The sequence below is a fragment of the Mustela nivalis genome, assembly GCF_964662115.1.
Source record: "Mustela nivalis genome assembly, chromosome: 9".
Classification (NCBI taxonomy): Eukaryota; Metazoa; Chordata; class Mammalia; order Carnivora; family Mustelidae; genus Mustela; species Mustela nivalis.
The window spans coordinates 23728276-23751663 of record NC_139028.1 but is presented as its reverse complement, the minus strand read 5'-3'; the positions used below and the strand labels follow the sequence as shown (position 1 = coordinate 23751663).

General features: G+C 51.2%; 1 protein-coding gene across 4 annotated transcripts in view; it reads right to left on the bottom strand.

Annotated features, from left to right (window-relative positions):
* Positions 1-23388, bottom strand: part of GRIK4 (glutamate ionotropic receptor kainate type subunit 4) — a 410487-nt gene that overhangs the window by 349380 nt on the left and 37719 nt on the right. The window contains exon 2 of one of the 4 annotated variants that reach the window (XM_082683690.1): positions 9231-9416. The exons of the other annotated variants lie outside the window; for them this stretch is intronic. The gene's annotated coding sequence lies outside the window, so the exon portion shown is untranslated. The remainder of the gene's footprint in view (positions 1-9230; positions 9417-23388) is intronic. 4 annotated transcript variants of the gene reach the window in all.

Genomic DNA, 23388 nt, shown 5'->3' with positions numbered 1-23388 from the left:
AAATGGCAGAGCTAGGATTCAAACCTTGAGGCGTCCGATCCAAAGCCCTGTTGTTCTGTCCATGTGACATTATGAGAATCCTTTTTTCCGCATCAAAATGGCTCCGTGGTTCCCTCCAACCGCTCATCCCCGCCGGCGCTGCCTTCCCCGGGGGCCTCTCACCCGTGATTGTCAGTGTCATTTCATTAGGCTTCTTTTCACTCCAGTTCCCATTATACCATCTCGGCCTGGCGTGGTAAAGCAGCGCCCATCATAAACATCAGCTTGATTATAAGCAGAGACTGTTGCCACTAATAAATAAGCATGTGTAATGTATACAGAGGGAGAAAGAGACACCTCTATATTTTCAGTTTTGTAAAGACAGATCGCCTCGATTGTTTAATCAATAAAAATGCCTCTCTAACTCCTACTGTTATTACAAAGCAATTTCAGACAGAGTGAAAAAGAAGCATCACATCTGTATTCCTGTCAGGACAGACAGGGTCTGATTAGGCCGATGGATGAAGGATCAGACCCAGCCGCCGTCCACTGGAGGCCTGGCTCTGGTCCCCCCTCGCTGCCCGGCCTGAGTGGACAGGAGTGAGCAGGTGCCTTGATTTTAACCGCACATCAGGATTGCAAAGCACAGAGAACCATCTACATTGTGGGGTTTGATCTAATCAGGGATCCCGAGGGACAAACACACTCCACAGGTCAGAAGAAGGGTAGACTGGCTTGTAGTGCAGAAGGAGGGAGCCCTAAGAGAGGAGGGCACTTGCCCTAAATGTCCTCACTGCCCCTCTAACCTCCCATCCCTCCCACCACTGCCAAGTGCACACATCAGCTTGTCGTAGGCACCCAACTCCTCCTCCCTGACCTTCCCCCTTCCTCTCTCCAGGTCCCCACTTGTCACCAGGGCCCTGGTTATTTGTCTGAAACAGACATGTGAGGGCAGAGGCATATGGTCATGACCTCGCAGAAAGTCTGTCACTGCTTCACCCTGGGTCACCATGAGGAAGTTTAAACTCTTCTCTCTACACAGTAGCTCTTCCTGAGTTGGCCATGTCTTCTCCCAGACTCAGCCCCGCCCCATCCTCCTGATCGGTGCCTTTCCTCTGGCTGCTCCAAACGCTGCAGGTTCCCTAAGACCCCCGCGCTTCATATTCCTACACCTGTGCACATTCTGATCCTTCCCCGGGAGTGCCATGCCCCAGGTCCTCTCTCGGCAAATTCCCACTCGCTCATTAAGACCCACTCACCTGGCCCCCTTGAAGCCCCTTCCGTGCTCCCGCCCTTACTCTTTGCCCCAGAGCCCTGCCCCCCTCGCACAAAGCTCTATTGCTACACTCAGCACATGGCACTCTCAGTGTTGGCTTACCTGTCTCTCTGCACCAGTGACTTGCAAAATTTGTATCTCCAGCCTTTACTTCTGCCCTGAACTCCAGACTCCTTTGTCAGCTGTCTCCTTGCCAAATGCTCTTATGCCTCATGGGCTTTTCCAAAGCATAACTCTCAACTCCCAAACTTGTTCTCCTTTAAGTTCCCCCATCTTGGAAAATGGCACCATAATCCTACCAGATGCTTGAGCCAAAACTCAGTCAACCTTTATTCCTCTTTCTCCCTCGTGTTCCACACCCAAACATAAGTCCTATCAATCCTAGCTCAAAAACTTATCTAATGTAAAAGTCATTCAGTGGAGGAAGGGTAGTCTTTTCAACAAACAGTCCTAAAACAACCGGTTATCCACTTGCAAAACAAAACAAAATACAAACAAATGAACAAAAAAACCCTTAACCCTTACCCCTCACCATATTTTTAAAAATACCTCTAAATGGATCATGAACCAAACAATCAAATCTAAAATTACAAAATTTCTAGGGGCGCCTGGGTGGCTCAGTGGGTTGGGCCACTGCCTTAGGCTCAGGTCATGATCCCGGGGTCCTGGAGTCGAGTTCCGCATCGGGCTCTCTGCTCGGGGGGAGCCTGCTTCCCTCTCACTCTCTCTGCCTGCCTCTCTGCCTACTTCTGATCTCTCTCTGTCAAATAAATAAGTGAAATCTTTAAAAAAATAAAATAAAATAAAATTATAAAATTCCTAGAAGAAATTGTAGGAGGAAATATTTGTGACCTTGGATCAGGCAAGAGTACTCAGACACAATACCAAAGCACAATCCATAAAAGAAAAAACTGACAAATTAGACTTTATCAAATTAAGGACTTCTGCTTTTCAAGATTTTATGTATTTATTTGAAAGAGAGAGGGATCACAGGTAGGCAGAGAGGCAGGCAGAGGAAAGGGAGAAGCAGGCTCCCTGCTAAGCAGAGAGCCCGAGGCAGGGCTTGATCCCAGAACCCCGAGATCATGACCTGAGCCGAAGGCAGAGGCTTAACCCAGTGAGCCACCCAGGCACCCCAAACTTCCGCTCTTCAAAAGGCACTGTCCAAAGAATGAAAAAAATATAGAACAGTTGAAAGCAGGATCTCAAAGAGATATGCTTACACCCAATTTTATAGCAGCATTAATCACAACAATCAAAAAGTATAAGCAAGGGGCTCCTAGAGGGGCTCAGTCACTTAAGTGTCCAACTCTTGGTTTTGGCTCAGGTCATGAGCTCAGTCAGGGTCATAAGCCCCATGTCAGGACTCTGCACTCAGCAGGGAGTCTATTTAAGATTCTTTCCCTCTCCCTCTCCCCCTTCTCTCGCATGTGTGCACATGCACTCTCTCTAATAAATGAATAAAAATCTTCAAAAAGTGTAAGCCAATCAGATGTCCACTGACACACAAATGGATAAAGGAAAGGTGGCATCTACATACCCTAGAACATCATTTAGCCTTAAAAAAGAAAGAAAATCTGTCACAGGCTGTAACATGGATGACCCGTGAGGACACTATCTTCGGTTAAATAAGCTAGTCGCAAAAGGATAAATATTGTATGATTCCACTTAACGAGTAGCCAGATTCAGAGAGGCAGAAAGAATAGTCATCACCTGGGCCTGGAGGAGTAGGAAATACAGAGCTGTTGCTTTACGGGTGAAGATTTCAGTTCTGAACGGTGAAAAGTGCCCTAGAGGCTGGTTATAATAACGTACCTGTATTTAATGTTACGGGACCATACACTTAAAAATGGCTATGATACTAAATTTGTGCTCTGTGTATTTTACTATAATTAAAAAACATAGAAACACAAAATCTAGTCCATCAAGGTAAGATTCTCATAGAGGCTGTCTTCTGAAACCACACTCTGAACAACAGAGGATTGGTCTGTGATAAAAGAATTATGCTTGTTTTAGTCTTTGTTCTATTTTCATAAATATCCTTGGTCTTATGATTTAAGAGAGAGCAAGCAAGAATGAGTATGCATGAGAGAAAGGATAAGCCATAGAGTGGGAGAGAACCTGTGCCAATCGCAGTTCTGATAAAGAACGTACATCCAGAATATATACAGAACTCACAAAATTCAATAATAAGAAAAGTAACAAGCAATACAAAAATGTACAAAAGAGGGCGGCCTGGCTGGCTCAGTGGTTTAAAGCCTCTGCCTTTGGCTCAGGTCGTGATCCTAGGGTCCTGGGATCAAGCCCCACATCGGGCTCTCTGCTCAGCAGGGACCCAACTTCCCTCTCTCTCTGTCTCTGCTGCCTCTCTGCCTACTTGTGATTTCTGTCTGTCAAATAATTAAAATATATTTTTAAAATGTACAAAAGACTTAGATAATTTACCCAAGAAGATAGAGGGATTGCAAATGAGCAGATGAAAACATACTTACATCATTCGCGTTTGGGGACACACAAATTAAAAGCATAAGGAGATATTGCTATGTATCTATTAGAATGGAGGAAAACATTTTATTTTTTTTAAAAAAAGGACAATACCAAGTGTTGGCAAGGATTCAGAGCAACTAGAATTCTCATCCATTGCTAAGTGCGGATGCAAAATGTTACCTTGGAAAACAGGTTGGGGTTTCTGATGAAGTGACACTTACATTTACTGGATGACCCAGCAATTCCGCTCCTTGGGGTTGACCCAGGTGAAGTCAAAACTTATACTCACATAAAAACCTGTACTCGAGGGTTTACCTGACATTGTCAAACATGAGACACTGCCTGAATGTCCTTCAAGAGGTGAATGAATAAACTGGTATTTTCATAGAACAGAATACTACCCAGCAGTAACAAAGAGTGCTCTCGGATGCATTGCATGAAGGGAAGGAATGGATTGGGCAAAGACTCCAAAAGCCATGTACCATATGATTCCATTTACATGACTTTTTTGGAAAAGGCAAACCCACAGGAACAAAACCAGATCGGTGGTGGGCCTGGGGGAGGAGGTGGGAGGAGGGGCTGATAACAGGCACAGGGGAATTTGTGGGTTGACGGGATCGTTCCGTATCTTGAGTGGCTCTGGTCACACAGTGTGCGTCTTTGTCAAAATTCATCGAACTTCGCGTTACACAGTGCATTTTAATGTACATGAAGTGTACCTTCCTCAGAAAAGGGAAGCACACATATCTGGATCCCACCCAACAGACTTCTGCTGTTGCCAGAGCTGCCCTCCGCCCAAGCCACCATCAGCTCAAAGCCAGCCTATTATATGTTGCTTCTTAATTCTTCCTCCCCTATAATTTATTCTTAAAGGGCAGTCAGTATCACTTTTTTCAAATATAAATCAGACTGTGTCACTCCCTACTTCAAACTCTGCTGTCTTCTTGTCTCATTTGAGAGTAAAATCCAAATTCTTGCCCAGCCCTCAAGGCCACGCCTAGAGCTCTGGCCCCGCCACACAGCCTCCCTTCGTCTGCCATGAGCCAGCCACTCTGGCCATCTTTCTGTCTCTCGAGGACACCAAGTATGCCCCACATGGGGGATTTTGCTCCAGCCTACTTCCCCTCACCCAGAAGGCTCTGGCTTGACCTATGTGGAGAGCTCCTTCTGACCCTCCACATCTGAGCAGAAGAATGTCACCTCAGAAGGATGCCCCCTCAGGTCCCCCCAAAACCCCCCATACCTCAACTGTTCTGGGGTTTTCATTTCATCATGACATTTATCACATCTTGATCATCTTCATTCACAGCCAGTCATCACACCAGCCTTAGCCTCTGTGGAATCCTCGGTGCTAGGGGCAGGGCCCGGCACAAAGTAGGTATGCCACAAATGCTGTGTCCTCAGGAAGGAGTCTGCCTCTGAGCTGCAGACACAAGGGAGGCCTGGCACTGCCCAAGAGATGGCCTACCCTCAGCCCCACTCTGGATGGAGTAACTAGCCCAGAAGTTGAGGCTGGGCTCAAACCCAGCCACCAGCAAGCTAGCGGCATTAGCAAACCTCTCACTTGGGGTACCTGTGGGGATGGGCAAAGTTGGGCCACGCAAGAAAGCAAGGGATACGTGACAGGCAGGGTAGGGGCCAGCTGGCAAGTCGGGCCGAGCCCCATGTCTTGCTGGGCAGCTCCTGAATGGTCCTCGGGTCCCAGAGGCTGATGACACCAGGTTGCGAGGAGAGCCGAGCCTGTGTCTGACATTGCCTTAGGCACCTCTTTCACAGAAGGGAGGGAAGGTGGCTAACATCAGCTTACTGGTATATCCCAGAAGTTCCGGCTGTGTTGTCTCATGAATACCCATGACGACCCTGTGAGGTTGGCAACAGCAGCCTCTCATTTACGTGACCTCAGAGAGGTCCCACCCGCTGTAAGAGGCAGAGCCTTCTGGAGGCCACCTCTAGAGGTGTTTCCACCTTATGCCTATGGGCAGCTCTAAACTCCCTCCTCTCTTGGGGTTCCTGGGAATCTAATCCAGCATGTTCTTCTCCCGAGAGTGAAGGTACAGAGCAGAGAGCCCCAGAGGACTGTGGGACTCCTTGTTCTCTGTCCCTCCTTGTTCTCATTTCTAGGCTCCTGTGGGTATAGACTCACAGATGAGACCAGCCTTGACCAAATGATCCTGCCCTGGGGAAGGCAACCGCTGCCCTTCTACTCCGCCCCCCCCCACACACACACTCTTATTTCTCTCCTTCTCCCGCTCTGGCCCCTCTCTCTCCCTTTGTCTGTGTGTCTCTGATCCTTTGTCTCTCGCAGGCGCGTGCACACACACATGCACACACATACCGCATCCCCTTCTCCAACTCCCTTCCTTCAGCTGTTCAGCTCCCTCTGCCAAAGGGATAGGATCCTCACAGATCAGGCTCCGGAACACCCACTGCAGGGGAATCAAAAGGTTGCCTGGGCTGTGGCTGGAGTCCCCAGGGCTTGAGCCAAGGAGCGTGTGCCCTGCACAGGGGCTTGTGGCTGCCTGGACCCTGCCTGGTGTGGCATTCCTCATTAAGCTCCCAGTGCTGCTAACTACCCTCTGCGGGCTGTGCGGCACACCCGGCCGCCGGTGGGGTGGGCCACTGTCCAGGAGCTGCTCCGGGAACAGCGCAGCTGCAGCCCAGGGGTGAGGTGGGGAGGGCTGGAGAGAGGAGAGCAGGGGACTGGCATAATTTCATGTCTGGCCTTTGCGAGCCGACAGGCAAAATGACTCTGTGCTCCCCTAGCTATCTGAATTAGTCGCATTTTACAATCCCTCTGTCTGGCAGGAAATGTCCCATTAAATCTTAATGATGTGCCTTCCAAGAAACCCTGGGCCCTCTGTCCCCTTGGAGGAGGCCTCCAGCCCTGGAAGAACAGAGTGGGACACTGGTGGGAGAAAGGGGAAGTTGCGCACCCAGAACAAAGCACCTGGAAAGGGCTTCCGTCCAGCTCTCACTGGGTAACTGTCTTCAGAACCTGAAGGGAGAAGGTCCTTCAAATCCGAGAGATCTCCATCACCCCATTCAGTGCTTTCCACAGGATCTCACCCCCTTCCACTCTCCTCAGAGGCCACAGCCCACCCACCCCACCATCTCAGACTTCACGTCTCCAGGCTCCAACTCTAACAAGATCCAGAATTCCGGGCAGAACAATACCCTGGCCCACGTGCCCACATGTGCAGCTGAGGCTAGGGTAGGAATCTCTCTTTTAAAGAAAGCTACCACGTGACCTTCAGGATGATTCATATATTAACTACCTGGATAAACAGTTTCTCCTATATCCTCATTATCACCTCTCTTGCTGAAGCTACAGTACAATATTTCTCTTTTATATCCTGAGTGGAGGATGCTTCTGGTGACTCCTGGGGAGAGGGCGGAAAATGACAATGAAGGAGAGGGAGCAGAATCTTCCCAGCTCCCCACCCCAACCTGGGCATGCCCAGCAGGAGCTAAGGTCAGATTTTAAGCAGAAGGCTGAAGGTCATCCGGAACCAAACAGGAACCAACCTTGTCTCTGACCCAGCGCAGGCTAGTAGTTAGAGAGAGCTTTGGGAACATAGGCTCCCGAGGACCCATCCAGTTCCAAGAGCTCCTTGCATGACCTTGGCCTTGTCACTGCTTGACTCCCCGAAAGCCCTGCCACTAGCCCCTGGCCAGCGTGGCTGTCCGTGATCACCAGAGCTATAAGCAAAGTTCTTCATTGACCTTGAATCAAACCCTGAACATTCTTGGCTGGACCGTCTCCCTCCTCCTCTTCCCCAGCTCACATTACCCTTGGCCTCCACCCACTCAGGTCACGAGAGAGCCAAGCACAGGTGTGGGATCCCTCCCTGCTTCCTCCCGCCAAAACTCTGAGAGCACCTGCCTCTACAGACTCCCATCCAACCCCTGGGAGTGGGACAAAAAGGGAGGCCTTGGTCCTCCTAAAGTCCAGTCTCACCCAGCAGAGAAGACAAATCCATTACCAACTTCCATGATTGCAACCCATCTTAAAGTTATTATTGTGGATTCTTAAGATGTCAACAATGAGGAATCCTATTGTCCCACTAATTAATTCAGCCATCTCCGTGAAATAATAGGACTTGTAATTGTAATTCCACACTCACCCCTCGACCACTGGAATCAACTAATTAAACAACAATTAGCCAGCACCAGGCTTTCATGGGGAAGATGGACTATTTCTTTTTATAGCTACAATTAGGCAACACATTCAATAATCAGAATGAAATACAAATTTGCTCAGGAGCCCAGGAAATTATGGCCATTCATACTTTGTTTTCCTATGGTCGCCGCCTCAAAATACAAGGAGCTGCCTCTTCCGGCGGCAGCAGAATGCCCTGGGGACCACGTTTGAGCAGCTCTGCTCAGGGTCCCCTCAGCAGCTTTCTACTGTGCAGTTCACAAGGACATCGAGGCCTGCCAATGTCCCTGCGGTGCCGAGCAGGAGGTCGGAGAGACTTGTGGTGTCTGGAGGGAAAAGGACAGAGAACCCGCCAAGAGCTGGAGTTGGATATACAGCTGTGCCTGGGGCAGGGCGTGAGGCACGTGCCGAGACACGTCCACACTCTCAGGAGAACACCCCATGCAGAAAACCCTTGGCATCTCCTGCAAAAATGTCCCAGTGGGGAAGGAGAGCGTGGAAGATGGTGGGAAGACCCAGGCACCCAGAGGGATGTGATGCAGGTCAGATTCTGTGAGGAGCCACGGAATAAGGAGGGAACATTACACCAGGTACAAGGCAGTGGCTGGGCAGGCAGAGGAGAGGAGAGGCGAGGCGAGGCAAGGCAAGACTGGAGACAGTAAATGGAAAGAGACCCCTGGTCTGCCACAGGCTGAGCAGAAAACTTACATGCTTCCAATTTTGAAACAAACAAACAAACAAACAAAACCTCACGTTCCCAAAAAGAAGCAAGCAAAGGATCCCAGCATTAAGGTGCATGACCGAATCATTTCGGCTGGTCTAGCTGGCGGTAGGGTGGCCCTGACAGAGTCCTCCGAGGCTGCGAAGGCTGCCGAGAATGGCCCTCATTCATCCCTTCCTACCACTCCTACAAGATGAAGTGGGGGCTATTCGTGAGCAGCACAGGAGAGATTCAAAGGAAAGGATTTCTCCACAGAAGATGCTGGAAACTCCTTGACGGCAGGGGCCCCTTCCCTGGTACTCAGTATGGACCTGGGCACATAATAGGTGCTCAACAAACACGGCTTCCACAGAGGGGCCTGGTTCTGGGGCACCCCTCTGCTCATGGGCCCCTTGGGGAGACACAGAAGAAAGAACCACCCTGCCTGCAGCCTGGGGGAACGCGTCAGTGGAGAGCAAGGGACACTCCTGCGGTCTGTTCATTCACTCATTCATCCATTCATTCAAACACATGCACTGGGCATCTACGCCACACCAACCACCTGCCGGGTACCAGGGGTTCAACACAAGGGTTCAAGAAAGGCCTTGTCCTGTGCAAACAGAACTTACAGTCAGTCCTGGGGAAGCAGGACAAGCAAACAGCCAGGAAGAGCAAGGAATGCAGTGACAGGGAGGTGGAGGGAATTCGAGCCTCTGCCAAGGAAGAGATGTGAAGGGCGCACGGGAGTAAGCCAGGTCTCCAGTTCCTCATCTGTGAAGTGGGCATAATCAGAACACCCACCTCATAGGGCTGTACTAAGAATTAAATGAGAAAAAAAAAAAAAGGATTAAATGAGGGCGCCTGTGTAAGGCGTTCCAACAGGCCCCGGGGCAGAACACGCACCCTTCTAGTGTTTGCTCACCATCATCTCCATCCCTTTGGCCTCCCCTCCCTGGAAGAAGACCCAGAACCATGACGGCCCATCCTGCCTGGCGACACCATCTCTGGGCACTGTCCCCCATCCGTTCTGGCACAACCACGCAGCGCAGCCCCGGCTCTGTCCGCCCAGCACTTGCGTAGCCCCTGTCACACGCCTGGCCCACATTAGGGCACACTCGGATGATGGGAGACGTTCCTGACTTGTTCTCAGAAGCTTGAGATAAGGTTGCAGAGAAAATATGTAACAAAGAACTAAACCTTACATCGGGGACTCTGTCCTGGAGGCCCTGGGGCTGGTCCTGGAGGGGAGAGGATGTGTCACAGGAGATGCTCTCAGGGCTGTGACGCCCCCAATCCCTGAGTCGGTGGAGGAGGGTCAGCTGAAGTACCAAGACCTCGCCATCAGCCATGTCCAGGCCTTGGACTGACAGTCCTTCTGTCCTTCTGTCCAGGCCTCAGTCTGAGAAGCAGGAGTGTGAGCGCAGGCTTAGCCGTCAGGCTGGGGCACCTCCACACAGAAGGGGCTGGGAGCAGGTCCTGAGCCCCAAGCCCTCAACCTCTGCGGCTCCCTGGTTCCCGACTCACGGCCACACACATGCGGTCTTCGGTGGCCAGGACCACGGCCTGCTGAGTCCAAGTCCAGTCCCAGCCGCTCCCCTGCCCGGTCCTCCTCTGCTCTCTTACACACTTGTTCACAACCATTCTGAGTCCCACGTACTCTGGTGCCAACTTTCCATCCCCACGCCTACCTCCTCCTCCCACCCAGAGAGACAAGAGGGGAGCGGCCACCAAAGAACTCGCAAGCTTGAGCTGAAGATCACCGAGCGGAGGCCCAGGGTCCTCAGCGGCCGCGGGGTAGCATGGGTGAGCAGCGGGGCTCTAATTCACCGACTCCCTCTTTTCTGCTCAACTTCTCCCCAGCAGCCAACTGCCAAGGCCCTTTTCATCATGCCTCAGCTCTTGGAACCCATAAAACGTGTGATTGAGCATCCTTGGAAACACGTTCAAGGGGAAATTCTCATACACGCGAGGACTGATTTATCCCCTGATGACAACGGTGGGATTAGCGTTATTGGCCAAGCATCACCATCAACAACACACACTTACGGGGCTCTCACTCTGAGCAAACGGCCTGTCCTGCCATCCAAGCCAGACCCAGAGGACCCCATACCCAACGAGCAAATCCATCCAGGTTCATGGCCTTGGGGTGACTACAGTCTGTAGGAGGTCACGCTACTGCAAATGCACTTTAACCCACTGAGCCACCCAGGTGCCCCTGCAAATGCACTTTAAATACCTCTGATAGCGAGATGCTATGATTTCATCACCCCAGAGCCTAGAATGTTCTTCAATCAAGAAGATTCCACGGAGTGAATGAATGAATGAGTAAACAGCATAGGGTAAACAGCATAGAATGAATAAATGAATAAGTAAACAGTAAATGGCATTGGGCCTGATCATCTAGTTTATGGATTACTGAAGACTCTTGCTTGTCTATCTATGTGCGGAAGAAGTGGCCTTACTTGGGTTATTTCATAGCTAATTTCTATCTTCATCAGAAGCAGACAGAGGGAGCAGAGGAAACATAAAGGGGAAAGGCACAAATCAATCAGCATTGCTCCCTTAGCAGTTTGGAGAAAGGTTTTGTGGCAAGAAAGATGAAAACTAATGGCTAAAGCAGAGCTTGGGAATTATCTGTGGATTTTACTTATGCATGACTTCAGGCAAGCATGGCCATCTTGCTTCCACTCTGCCTAGAAAACTTCCCAAGGAAGGCAATGCTTTAGGAGGGGAGGGAGGAAGCAGCGTCCTTCAGCAGGCCAGCCAAGGCCTCCCAGAGACAGCCCCGCAAAGGACAGGCTCTCCTGCCCTGTTTGCTTCCATGACATGCTCTCACCTACTGAGTTACAACAGACTTGATGGAGAGGAGCCTGACTCTCTCCCCAATGCGCTACGCCTTCCCTTGTTTGATTCAGACCTGAGTTTTTCCAGGCAAAGGCGACCAGGCATGTCGTACAGGGGATCCCCTCCACTGACATCCTGCCAATTCAAAGGGGCCTGAGCAGGGCTGTGTGACAGATGAAGGGAGGAGGCAGGGAAGACCTTGATCCTTTTAACCACATTCCCCTCCACCAAGCAGACCAGCCACCCAGAAAAGGATAAACCTCCAGGTCATCTTATAGCCCCTGGGGTTTCACGTCAGGGGGACCATGCCTTCCCTGGACAGGGGCCAGGCAGGGGCACAGGGGGCTGGGGACATGCATCCACAATGGAACTGGGTAAAGAGGAAGGGAATTAGAGGTGAGGTCTGTTGCATGAGGCCTGACGGCTGGTGCGTGGCAAGGACCTGGGAGCACTGGTTCTGCTGTGGTAGAAGGGGTACAGATCACAGCTCAGTTGGAAGAAGATGCTGGACTTGAACCCATGGAGATGGGTTCCTTTGCGGGGCTGTCTCTGGGAGGCCTTGGCTGGCCTGCTGAAGGACGCTGCCTCCTCCCTCCCCTCCTAAAGCATTGCCTTCCTTGGGAAGTTTTCTAGGCAGAGTGGAAGCAAGATGGCCATGCTTGCCATGGAGATGGGTTCAAGTCACCGTTCTGTCCCTTACTAATGGGACATGGGTGAAGGCCCTGCCTTACTAAAATTCAAAATCCTTCAGCAGGAGGAAGAGATAAGAAGAAAGACCACAGGGGCTACAGAAAGCAGGAGATCCTACCCAGGGGAGAGGAGGCTGCTGTGCCCCAGGTGAGGAACATGCCAGTCCGGTGTGTACAGCGCCACACCGTGGCCTGTCCTCACCAGGCCTTTGGTCACTGCGCATCTTTTAAACCTGCGAAAACTCCCAGTAAATGCACTCCATCCAAACAATGGAGCAAGCCAAAAAAAGAAGATGCAAGACCCTGGAAAGAAGGCATGTATTTAACAGAAAGGCAAAGGGATTTCCTGGGACCAGAGCAGGGAACATCCGGGGATCACAGCCGAGCCATAGGCCCAGGCATAAGCCAACTGGACACGACAGTGACGTCCAAAAGCGAAGTCTCCAAGACACGTGTTGGAACAAACTGATGGTCTGATGAGTCTGACCTTCAGGAAAGTTATTCTCAGAGGCTTTTGGTAAATACAGAGAAAATTAAAGCAAAAAACAAAACAAAACAAAACAAGGTTATGAACGTCAGGAAAAGAAAAAGAAAAGAAACATAACCATAATATAATTGTCAGCTGTGAATCACAGTCAAATAGGCGCAGTATAAATCCTGAATATTGATTTAACGAGAATTTAAATACCCTACATCGAGGGTAAGAATCAGAGGGGACTTAGCAGAAGAGAACTAAATCCTCATTAGCATAAATAGAAAGTCAATAGATAATATAATTGATGCATTAGACTAAACGATACATACACATTATTTAGAACTCTAGAGATATGTAAATGTCAGAAGAAAGAGATAAAAAGTTGAAAGCCATTGCTTCGAAGAGGGGAGGCTGAAGGGTTAGAAAAAGGTAGGGCAGAGAAATACTGTCTGTTGTCAGAACCCTCATAAACCTTTGACTCATCAACTATGAGCAGTTCTTACAACTAGTTATTTTTCTTATGGGTAAACTACATGAAATACAATTTACCATCTTAATCATTTTCAAGTGTGCAGTTCAGTAGTGTTAGGTAAATTCACATTGTTGTGGACGATTAGGTTTCAAATTCCTCAAACCCTGGCCTTCCGTGGTTGGCAGGAGAGGGAGGCTTTCCAGTGAGGCAGGCAGCAGGCTCCTTCTTCCCTGACCTTTGTCCCCTAAGCTTCATCTTGTCCCCCTCACTATTGCTTTGCTGCAAACCCGTCCTTTGCCTTAATCCAAAATGCACAACTAATGAGACTGGAATGATTCAATAAGACCGTTCTACCAGCCTGGAAATAAGAAGAGGAAAGGAACAAGAGGGTCACTCATCTATCCAACCTGGCCTCTGGTGGTCCCCTTAGACCACTCTGAGTTTCCCTCTTTACCCTTCCTGGGCCCTGCCCACCTGTCTGGAGAAGCACCATTTCCTATGCCCAGCTTCCTCCATGTCTGTGTTCAGGGTAGGGCCTGGCAGAGTAGGGCCTGGCAGAGTTTCTCCCCTGCCACCTTGAGGTTCCCTTGACCACTCCTGTTTCTTGGTTAACAACCTTCTTCTTGTCCCAGGGACGGACACTGTGCAGCATTACCCATTAGAGAAGCCCATACCTCCTGCTCTACATCAGAATTCAACAGAAAATCCCCAGCATTCGCAAGAGGGGCAGGGACATACAAAAACAGCAGGGGAAGAGAGGTTGTGGGGAAGGGAGCCTCTTAATCTGAATAAAGCACTAAAGGTTTCAAAGCCTCAGTCTTCCCATCTGTAAAATGGGGATGACGGTATCTGTTTCAGTTTCAGGATCACACCAGATGATGGCTAAATGGCAGCCCTGGAAACTACAAAGTCCCTTACAAATGTGAATTATTACCATTAATGATACTTTCTGAAAGTCGGCAGGCGACAAAGAGATCTTTGAGTGGCGAGAGGCCAGTGCGCTGAAGTTGAAAGCTTCCAGCCTGGGTAGCCCTGTCCCGAGTTAGCCACAGGGTACTGTCTGCTTGGTGCCTCAGCCAACCTGCACCTCTGCCAGCTGCCCCGCCCGGAGCTACAGACGCCCCTGGGCACCGGCCTCGAAGCCTCAGGCAAATGGCTCCAAACACCTGTGCCACTTCCCCTTCATAAAATAAAATGGCTCACTAATGCTCTCCAGCTTCTTTCCCACGAATGGCAACAGCCGTTGTTCTTATTGGATTGTAGATGAATCACTTGGAAAATATTTTTGGGCACATTATAGAGGCAATAACATAAAAGTACCTGGGAAATGGTTCTGTTTTGTTTTCCACTTTGCAAACCCAAACTGGAGCCTGGGGTTGTGTTATATATTTTTGTCCTCTCTCTCTCTCTCTCTCTCTCTCTTTTTCCAAACAGAAGTGCTTTGCTCATTTCCTCTGCGTGCCGGGAGAAGGGACATGTTAATCACTCCAGAGTGGGAAGTGAAACCCCCAAGAGGGTCCAGCTCAGTCTTTGGCAGGAAGAATGTGAGTGAGGGGAGAGGTCAGATTTAAATGCCAGCCTTCGAGTCCAGGAGGAGCAACAGGAAAGACGGTGATGTACGTTGCTGTCTCCACTGAGGACGGCAGAAGAGGAAATGGCAGGAGTCAGTCAGGCTCAGTCCGCAGATTCAGCTCGCAATCATCTTAAATAGACCCTGTTTTAATAAGCATGGAATTATTGGACATCTGAGGCTTTACTCAGTAGGAAGGAACGTGTGGTCTGGTCTCCCTCCTCAGTCACCTCCCGGCTGGGTGACCCTGGACAAGTGGCTTCACATCTCTGGAGCAGAATCACTTCTTCTGAAAAGCAGAGTAAATAGTATCTTGCCTAGATCAGGAGATCTTGATATTCCCCTAGAGTTCAAGAGCTACAATTCCTCACTCAAGGGCCTCTACAAATGATTTTTCCCCCTTTTCAATTGTCAGCTGAAATCTGAGACCTAAGGTAGCAGGCAAAGCACAGACTTTGGACTCTGAAGGACCCAGGTGCCGGACCCAGGTGCCAGACCAAGCTTGCCATTTACTAAATCCTGGACGTAGGACTTAACCTGTCTGGGCCTCACGCACATGTCTATCATCAAAATGATAACCACAGGCACACCCTGTCTTTCTACTCCCATTAGGAAAAGATGGCTTTGTCCATTCTCTACCAACTAATGTGCTATTAGTTAAGTTTTCTCTCGTGGCCAGATATTACCTCTGAATTATAAGTGGAAACACCAGGATGTAAGAGCGAGCCAGGGGGGGGCAGGAGTAATTAATAAGACAAACTCCGGAGCCAGACCCTGTATTTCTGTTCGAGTCTCATTAACCAGCCAAGGCTGCCCTGGGTTGGAGGCCCTCTTCCCCTACCTGTCCTTTCCCACTCCTCTGTTCTCTGTTGTACCTCCTACAATATTGGATCTGTTAAATGCTTTATATTCCGTTTGCCAACGCAGGGATGATTCAGAACAAGATTGGGTTATTACAAATTCAGGAGGCACTCCACACACGGCTGTCATGTTTCAGTTACCCTTTCTCTCAGTTTAATAAAATTTGCCACACTAATACAAAGCCATCTTTTATCGTTTTCCCTGCAGTTGTAACAACTTGTCCAGCTCCCTCCTGCTAATTAAAGGAGGAGGGATGCAGCCGCTCATTGGGAAGCGAGTTTCCAGGGAGGCTGTCAATTTCTTCGCAGCCACTTAGCTCCAGTTCTTCTGGTCCTTTAACCGCCCGCTCCTCCATGATGCCAGCCCTAATGAGGTCAGCAGCTGGTGGCGACGAGGCAAGCGAGGCAAGCGAAGCCTCGCTCCCTTGGTGGCCCGGTGGCCCTGCTCGGGGGCGGCGAGGCCCCTCCGCCCGCTGGCAGGAGAGCAGCACAGCGCTCCTCGCGGGCCAGATGACGTGGGCTCGGCAGTCGGTCCTCCCACGCCTGCCCCAGCGTCACCGCCTCGGCCAGGAGCCTGCGCCACATCCCCGGCGAAGGGTCCCCAGCAGAATGGACAGGAGGGGGGAGGGCGCCGCTCAGGCAGCCCCCCCCCGCCCCGCCCCCACGTGGAGCCGATCACCGGAAAGGGGGAGGCGGGGAGAAGGAAACCGGGGGCGGTGGGGAGGGTGGAGAGAGAGGGGCGCTGTCAACAAAGAGCCGCCCTTGTGCGAAGTCCGGGGACGGGTCCAGAGCAGCCGGCTTCCGGGAGGCCCACGCTCTGGTCGTCAGCCCACTCGGGAGCCTTCTGGGAGCGGGGCGCCCGGCCCCACTTCCCGGCTAACCACCGGCCCCTTCAGAATAAGGAGGCGCGGGCGCATTATCATTCCGGGCGCCGGGGCCTCCCCTCGCGGGCCGGGCTAGCGCCCACGGGGTTGGGGCTGCGCGGAGCCCCGGGCCTGGGGACCGAGACACCCCCGGGGCAGGGGAGGGAGCCGCCCCATCCCGGTGTCGGGTAGGGGTACAGGGGGTCTGCTCCCGGGAGACACCGGTCTCCTCTCTGGGTCCCAAGACGCTCCCCACCCGTGCGCGGCTCCGACTCCACTCCTAGCGCAAGGGCAGGAAATCGGCGGAGACCGAAGGGCCCAGGGCAACGCCTGGGCTGGGGCGCTCGCGGCGGGCGGCCGATGCCCACCCCTCGGCTGGGCCCGGCCCCTGATTAGCATGCGGCGGCCGTCGCCCCCTTCCGTCGCCCCGCGCCGCCGCCCGGATTCCCGGGCCCCTGGCCGCGCGCGCACACTAATAAGTTTACAAATGGAAGCCGGTGGCGCCGGTCGCAATAAAAGGCAGAAGCTCCGCTCGGGCGCTTCAATGAGAGCATTTTCCCCCGTAACAAGGGGCTGGATTCAGCTGCCGGGTGCCTTCTGAGCCGGGCGAGTTGCCAGAGTAACGAAGGCCTCGGCACACGTGGTGAGACGGGGCCGGGCGGGGGACACCAGGCTCGCCGCCTCCGCCGCCATCCACGCCCAGGCCCCGGGTCCCTTCCTCCGGCCACGGAGAATCCTGTGCTCCTGGACATCACCGATCCCCACCCCGACTTTCTCCCTGCACTTGTTCTCTCACCATGAGGACGACCACCCCGCCCCGCCGCCAACCCCCGACTCAGCCTTTCAAAGGCTCCCTGGGAGCTTGTATTTAATCATGAGACACGCCTGGCCTGGCCTGGCACACTTCCTCCTAAAGGGCCAGATAATGGGGCCAGGCGCTCCGGCTTCGGTCAGGAGTCCAGCCAGACTGGTGGCTGGTGCTCCAGGTAGGTCCCCATGGCATAACCCGTCCCAGGTGTGACAGGTGCCAGAAGGGACAGAACAGGCACACAAGGATCCATAAATTCTCTGAACAGGAGGTGGGCTTCTTCTGCAGGAAAGGGGGTGGGGGGATTCAGAGCTGAATAACCAGGAGCACCACATCTAATTTCCTTGGATGGAGGCCCAAAGGCCCAAAGGCTAGAATCCCTTAAGTGCTTTGGCCTGTTAAGCTAGGAGAAGCCATCTGGGTCGGCAACAAAGCCCACCCATGCCGCCCTTAAACCACGGGAGGCTGCCGTTGTCCCCTCTCAGCCCCTGGCCTAGCTAGCTTGGCCTAAGACTGAACTTAATTTCCCGTCCTCAGATTTTCAAAGTTCACATTTTACTCCAGAAAGGGAAGGTTGCCACCTACCCTGCTTTCTTCCCAGGAAACCCAGAAATCTAGGGGTTGTCTTATCTCCTTTTCACAAGCTTCTTCTTGGGCACCAGTTCATCCAGGCCCCAGAAGGTAGTCTCTAGAGCCCTGAGAAGCTGGAGTGTAGGGGAACTTGGATCTTAGAGCTCCTAGACAAGGGGGCTTTCCGGACAGCTGCCTTCCCCATGGCCATATGCTAGGAACCTAGAAGCAGCTAGGGCCAAGCTCAGTGCTGGCTGGCCAAGCAAGCCCTAGGCCATACAGGAAAAGAGGCCAGTAATGACACCGTCCATATGTCCAATACAGGAAGAACCTACTTCCTTTTGTAAGGGACAAAGAATGGGTTTGCCTGGAGGGAACTAAGAGGTGGAAGCTGGGCCAGATGGGCCCCTGCCGGCATGACTGACATCTCAATGGTCACATGCATCCCACAGCCAGGGAACGCGTCCCCTTCATTCACACAAGGCCAGACACGGGGTTTGTGTCCATGGTGAGGATCCCCATGGCCACCAAGCAGGTGGGCCACACGTATGAGGGGACAGGCTGCCCAAGCTGGCCCCTCAGACCTGGTTTCTCCCTTCTCTACACATGGCAACCCCCCCATGTCTAATGGGCACTAAGTCCCCTTGATTCTGCCTTTAAGAGAGTCTGTCAAGTTTGCCCCATGTGCAGGCCTCAGTTAAAGCCCACATCAGTTCTCACAGATATCTGCCACAGCCTCATTTTTCTGCTTCTTATTACCCAGCGGTCCTACCACCCCCAGAGGATCTCAACCTGTTCCCTTCTGGGTAAATCCTTGCAGTGGCTTCCTGGTGTCTTTTAAGTGTGACACAGAAGGCCTTTCATGTCTCATCTCTGCTACTTCTCTGGCTTTTTCTCTGTCCTGCGTACCTTAGTTCCAACTGCTTCCTGTTACCTAGACACAAACTCTCACTCAGTTGATTCTCACTCATAGCTTTATTGAAGCTCTTCCCTCGGCTCAACAACACCCTACTACTGTTTCTTCCCTGGGCTAGCTCCTGTATATCCTTCTGGACGAAGCTTAAACATCACCTCCTCCAGGAAGCCCTCCCTATTCCCTGCCCATCCATCCTCAAATATACTCACCCGCTCTCCTTCTAGACTGAGCTTCTTAGGAACAAGGCTGGACTGCCTGTTGAATTTTCAACAAGGCCTTATTGGCAAGAGATCCAAAGTGATTAAGAGTCAGATGTGGGGGCGCCTGGGTGACTCACTCAGTTAAGCGTCTGCCTTGGGCTCAGGTCATGATCTCAGAGTCCAGGGATCGAGCCCCAGATTGGGCTCCCGCCTCAGCGAAGAGTCCGCTTCTCCCACCGCCCCTCACCCTGCTCATGCTCTCCCACTCACTCTCTCTCTCAAATAAACAAACAGAATCTGAAAAAATACATATTAAAAAAATACAAGTCAGATGTGGGTTTGTTTTAATTCTCAGCTCTTCCATCTGGGAAGGTCACTTCATTTTTCTGAATCACAGCTTCCTTATTAAAGCAGGTAACAATATTATCTTAAGACTCTTGAGGCTAAATGAATTAATGTGTTTAAAGAATTTAGCTCAATGCTCAATATAAGGTAAGACAGTCTGTTCTCACTGGTACTTGTATTTCCTAGGTATCCGGCATATCAGGAATGTTCCAACTGCTTATCCCTTATCCAACCTCTTATCTTCTTGTCTTTGCTGTTTCCTGACCCCTGGGAATACGTGCACTGCCCCCTCTGTGTGGTCCGGGAGACCCTTTTACACAAGACCCTATCACAGCTTTTGCCTTTGCCGGAGCAGGGGACACCCAGAGTGGGCTGCCCCCTTTCAGGGTGGCTCTCCAGCAGCAGAAGGAACTAAAGGCAAGTTCTTGTCCGTGGTGCCGCATGCTGCCTCTGAGAGGGGAGGGGGGTGGGGGCACTTAGCTGGTGGGCAGGAAAGCCCTAGTGGGAGGGAAAGAAGAGAAGATGGCTTAAAGCCCAGCAGGAGCAGGCCAGATGCCGATCTAGAACACAAAGCAGGAAGCCTCCATCAAAACCATCTGAACTTCAAAGTCTGCCAGGCTGAGAACCTGCGACAGGCAACCTTCTCCTGACTGTCTCTGCCCCTCGGGCCTGCTCCTGTCCCTGCTCCTGTCCCTGCTCCAAAGCAGTTGGGAGCCCAGGGCTCCACCCACCCTCATCCTGAGACCACACACAGGGGCTGGACCACACGCTCCCTTCCCAGCTGTTCTGCAATTTTAATTTCTCACCTTCCTAAACAGCCAAGATTTATGGCCTCCTTGACAGAAATATTTAATTTTCCAAATGCCTATTATTCAAAGGCTGTGGAAATCTCCAACCCTAACATTTCGGCATTAATATCCATCGAGCACTGAGACCAAATAAAGAGCTTCCGAGAGGCGTGGAAGAGGGGGAGGAGGAGGAGGAGGAAATCCTGGGCAGGGAGGGATGGCCCCCAGAAACACCCCCCCACACACAAAGGTCCACCAAATCAGACGGTTTGGCTCTTTTTTTTTTTTTATCATTGTCATTAACATCCCCATGCTCATTATGGGCTGGATATGCGCTAAGCTGTTTAAAAGCAGTCTTGTCATTGAATTCACTAGTCTGTGAGGCAGCCATTATAATCATCCCATTTCTGAGGCAAGGAAACTGAGGCAGAGAGTAATCTAAAATCGCCCAACTAGTACATGGAAGGGCTGAAACGGGAGCCCCAGTTTGACTAAGTCTTACCCACGGCCATACTGTCTCTTGTAGAGCTCATGGAAATACTCTCTTGCTTTCTAGTGATACAACTATGACACATTAGATTTCATTTCTTATTTTATTAAGTAAACTCACTGATAAGCTCAGTGTTGGGGGGCGCCTAGGCAGCTCAGTTGATTAAGCATCTGACTCTTGATCTCAGCTCAGGGCATGATCTCAGGGTCATGAGATCGAGCCGCACGTCATTCTCCACACTGGGCATGGATCCTGCTTAAGATTCTCTCTCTCCCTCTTCCCCTCCCTCCCACTCCCAACCCCCATCCCCGAGCTTTCTAGCTCTCTCAAAAACAACAACAATGCCTCAAAATAAACAAGAGAGACCCTTCCAGACTCTAGTGTATGCCTAATGCTAATAGAGTTTATTCTTACTAAATGCAAAACACAAGGGAGGCAGGCAGGCTGGCAAAAACAGCAAGAAGCAACTGATAAAGAAGGAGAGGTGAAAACCACAAAATGGGTAAAGAACGGAGCAGGTCGGGTCCACTTGGTGTGGGACCCAGAATATCCGGGTAGTAGCTGATGTTTTTAATAAGTAATGAGGTGGATGACCAGCTTGGGCTCTGTGTATTCTGTCCGAGAGAGAGGCACATTAGTGATCCTTTTCTTAGGTCTACTTGCATGGAAATATTTAAAATATATAAATATATATAAAATGTGTGTGTGTGTGTGTGTGTGTGTGTGTGTGTATTTTATTTATTTTTTTTTAATTGTACTTCTTTTTTTTTTTTTAAAGATTTTATTTGACAGATAGAGATCACAAGTAGGCAGAGAGGCAGGCAGAGAGAGAGGGGGAAGCAGGCTCCCTGCTGAGCAGAGAGCCCGATGCGGGGCTCGATCCCAGGACCCTGGGATCATAACCTGAGCCGAAGGCAGAGGCTTTAACCCACTGAGCCACCCAGGCGCCCCAATCGTGCTTCTTAAAGAAATAAGTTACATCCCGTAACTCATTCTGTCCTTCACCACCAGTGCCAGTCAGGACTGGGAGCTCCTGGTGGACAGATAGACTCTTCTGTTTGGCCCTCTCGGCTCAAGGCGCAACACAGGTAGGCCCCCAACAAAATATGGGGGACCTTCACAGCAGCGCTGGTGCCCACGTGCCTCCTGCATGTGCAGACGAGAAGGCAGAGGGAACTAGGGAGCCTGGGCTCCCTCTAAAACCAGTCCTGGGGAGCCCAGGACCTCACTCTCCCAGCTCCCAGGAGGCCAAGCTTAGAGGAGAATTGTCACAAAGGGGGTCTTGGCCACATCCCATGAGGGTCACCACCCCAGACTTCTCTGGAAGGAGTCCTAACCTAAGTTGGCAGCAGATAAGAGAACACATGTCTCTATCTCCCTTTGCCTGCTTCTAAATGGTTCTAGTCAACCGCTGCCTGGAAAGGTGACAGGAACAAAGTCAAACAACAAAGCAGAAAGGGGAGGGTCCATCAACATCACCGTAGTGAGGTCCTATCAAGATCTCAGAGGTCTCTGTGAAAACAGCAATTCACAGGTGATGAGTCAGGGCGAGAAAAAAAGACACAAAAGAGGGACCAACCTACAGAATCCATACCATGCCTAGAAGGTGACATCTTCTGCCTACTTTCTTTCTGTGTTAACAGGAACTACCCTGAAGCCATCTCCCTCCCTTCTGTCAACTACATACTCGTCCTTGTAACCTGCAAAGCATCTACTTGCTTGTTAATTTCCTATCATTCATGTCGAATGCAGATACCTCCGCGTCAACATGTCAGAACCAAAACATCCATGGGGTTTCTAACTTACCTCGTATGGGGGAAAGGAATGCACATTCATACAGCCCATGCTATCATACAGAGACTTCATGGAGGCTCATCTCAGTTAACTTCATAACAGCCCTCTAAGGTAGGTATGATTTCCATTTCACACCCAAGAAAACAGGCTCAGAGAGGTTAAGCAGCTTGCACAGAGTTGCACAGTGAGGAAGCATCAAAGCAGGGGTTCTGTTTCAGGGTCATCTGACCCTGAATCTCAAGTACGATCAACAGTGCCTTCTCTGCAAAAGAACAGAGCAAAGGCCTCCAGGTCACACATCTAGAGATAAGGAAGACCCTTCTCAATTCACAGAAGAACGTTCCTCCTTCCTGGCCTAAGCCTGTCTGGCGTTTCAGGGGCTGACTTTCATGATAAATGGGCTCAGGGCACACACGAGATGTAATATGTCTTGATTTAGTGAAGCGCTTGATAGGTCGTCTGATGAAATTTTACTTGCAAAATTAATTCAGATTGTCTTGGCTGGGTGCTCCCATCACCCAGACAGCAGAGCGGCTGGGAAGACGTAAACAAGTGGTCGAGAGAAAAGCATGGGATGGGCGTGGGGGGGGGAGGTGCAGCCCCAGAGGCGGGTGACTCCAGCAGCAGGACATACTGCTGTCTTTTCCCCTGATGCAAGGACAGGAGCCCGCGGCAAGAAGCCTGCCGGCAGATGCAAGAGAAGGATGCTGAACACGACAGTCCCTGGCCAGGGAAGAAGGTTCTTCCTTGGTGGGAAGGGCAGAGGGCAAGAGAAGAGCATAATTACCCCCAGGGGCTCCTGCAGTCCCAGATTCCATGCAGCCGTGACACAGGGCCCAGAAACTCACTGATGGAGCCGCAGGAGAGAACAGTCCGCCTCGGAAGCTGCTCTGGGGCAGCTCCAAGAAGCAGCTGCCTGCCTGAGAATCAGGGCAGCCTGAGCCTATCAGGCCAACGTGGCAGTGGGAGTTAGAGGTGGGTGCCTTCAGGGGAAAGAATGCAGCCTTGATGGGTCAGCTCAAGGTGGGGCATCAGCTCACCCCAGGAAGAGAAGGCTGGGGGCCCAGGAGGGAAGGGTGGTGAGATGCAGGGGAGGGAGGGAA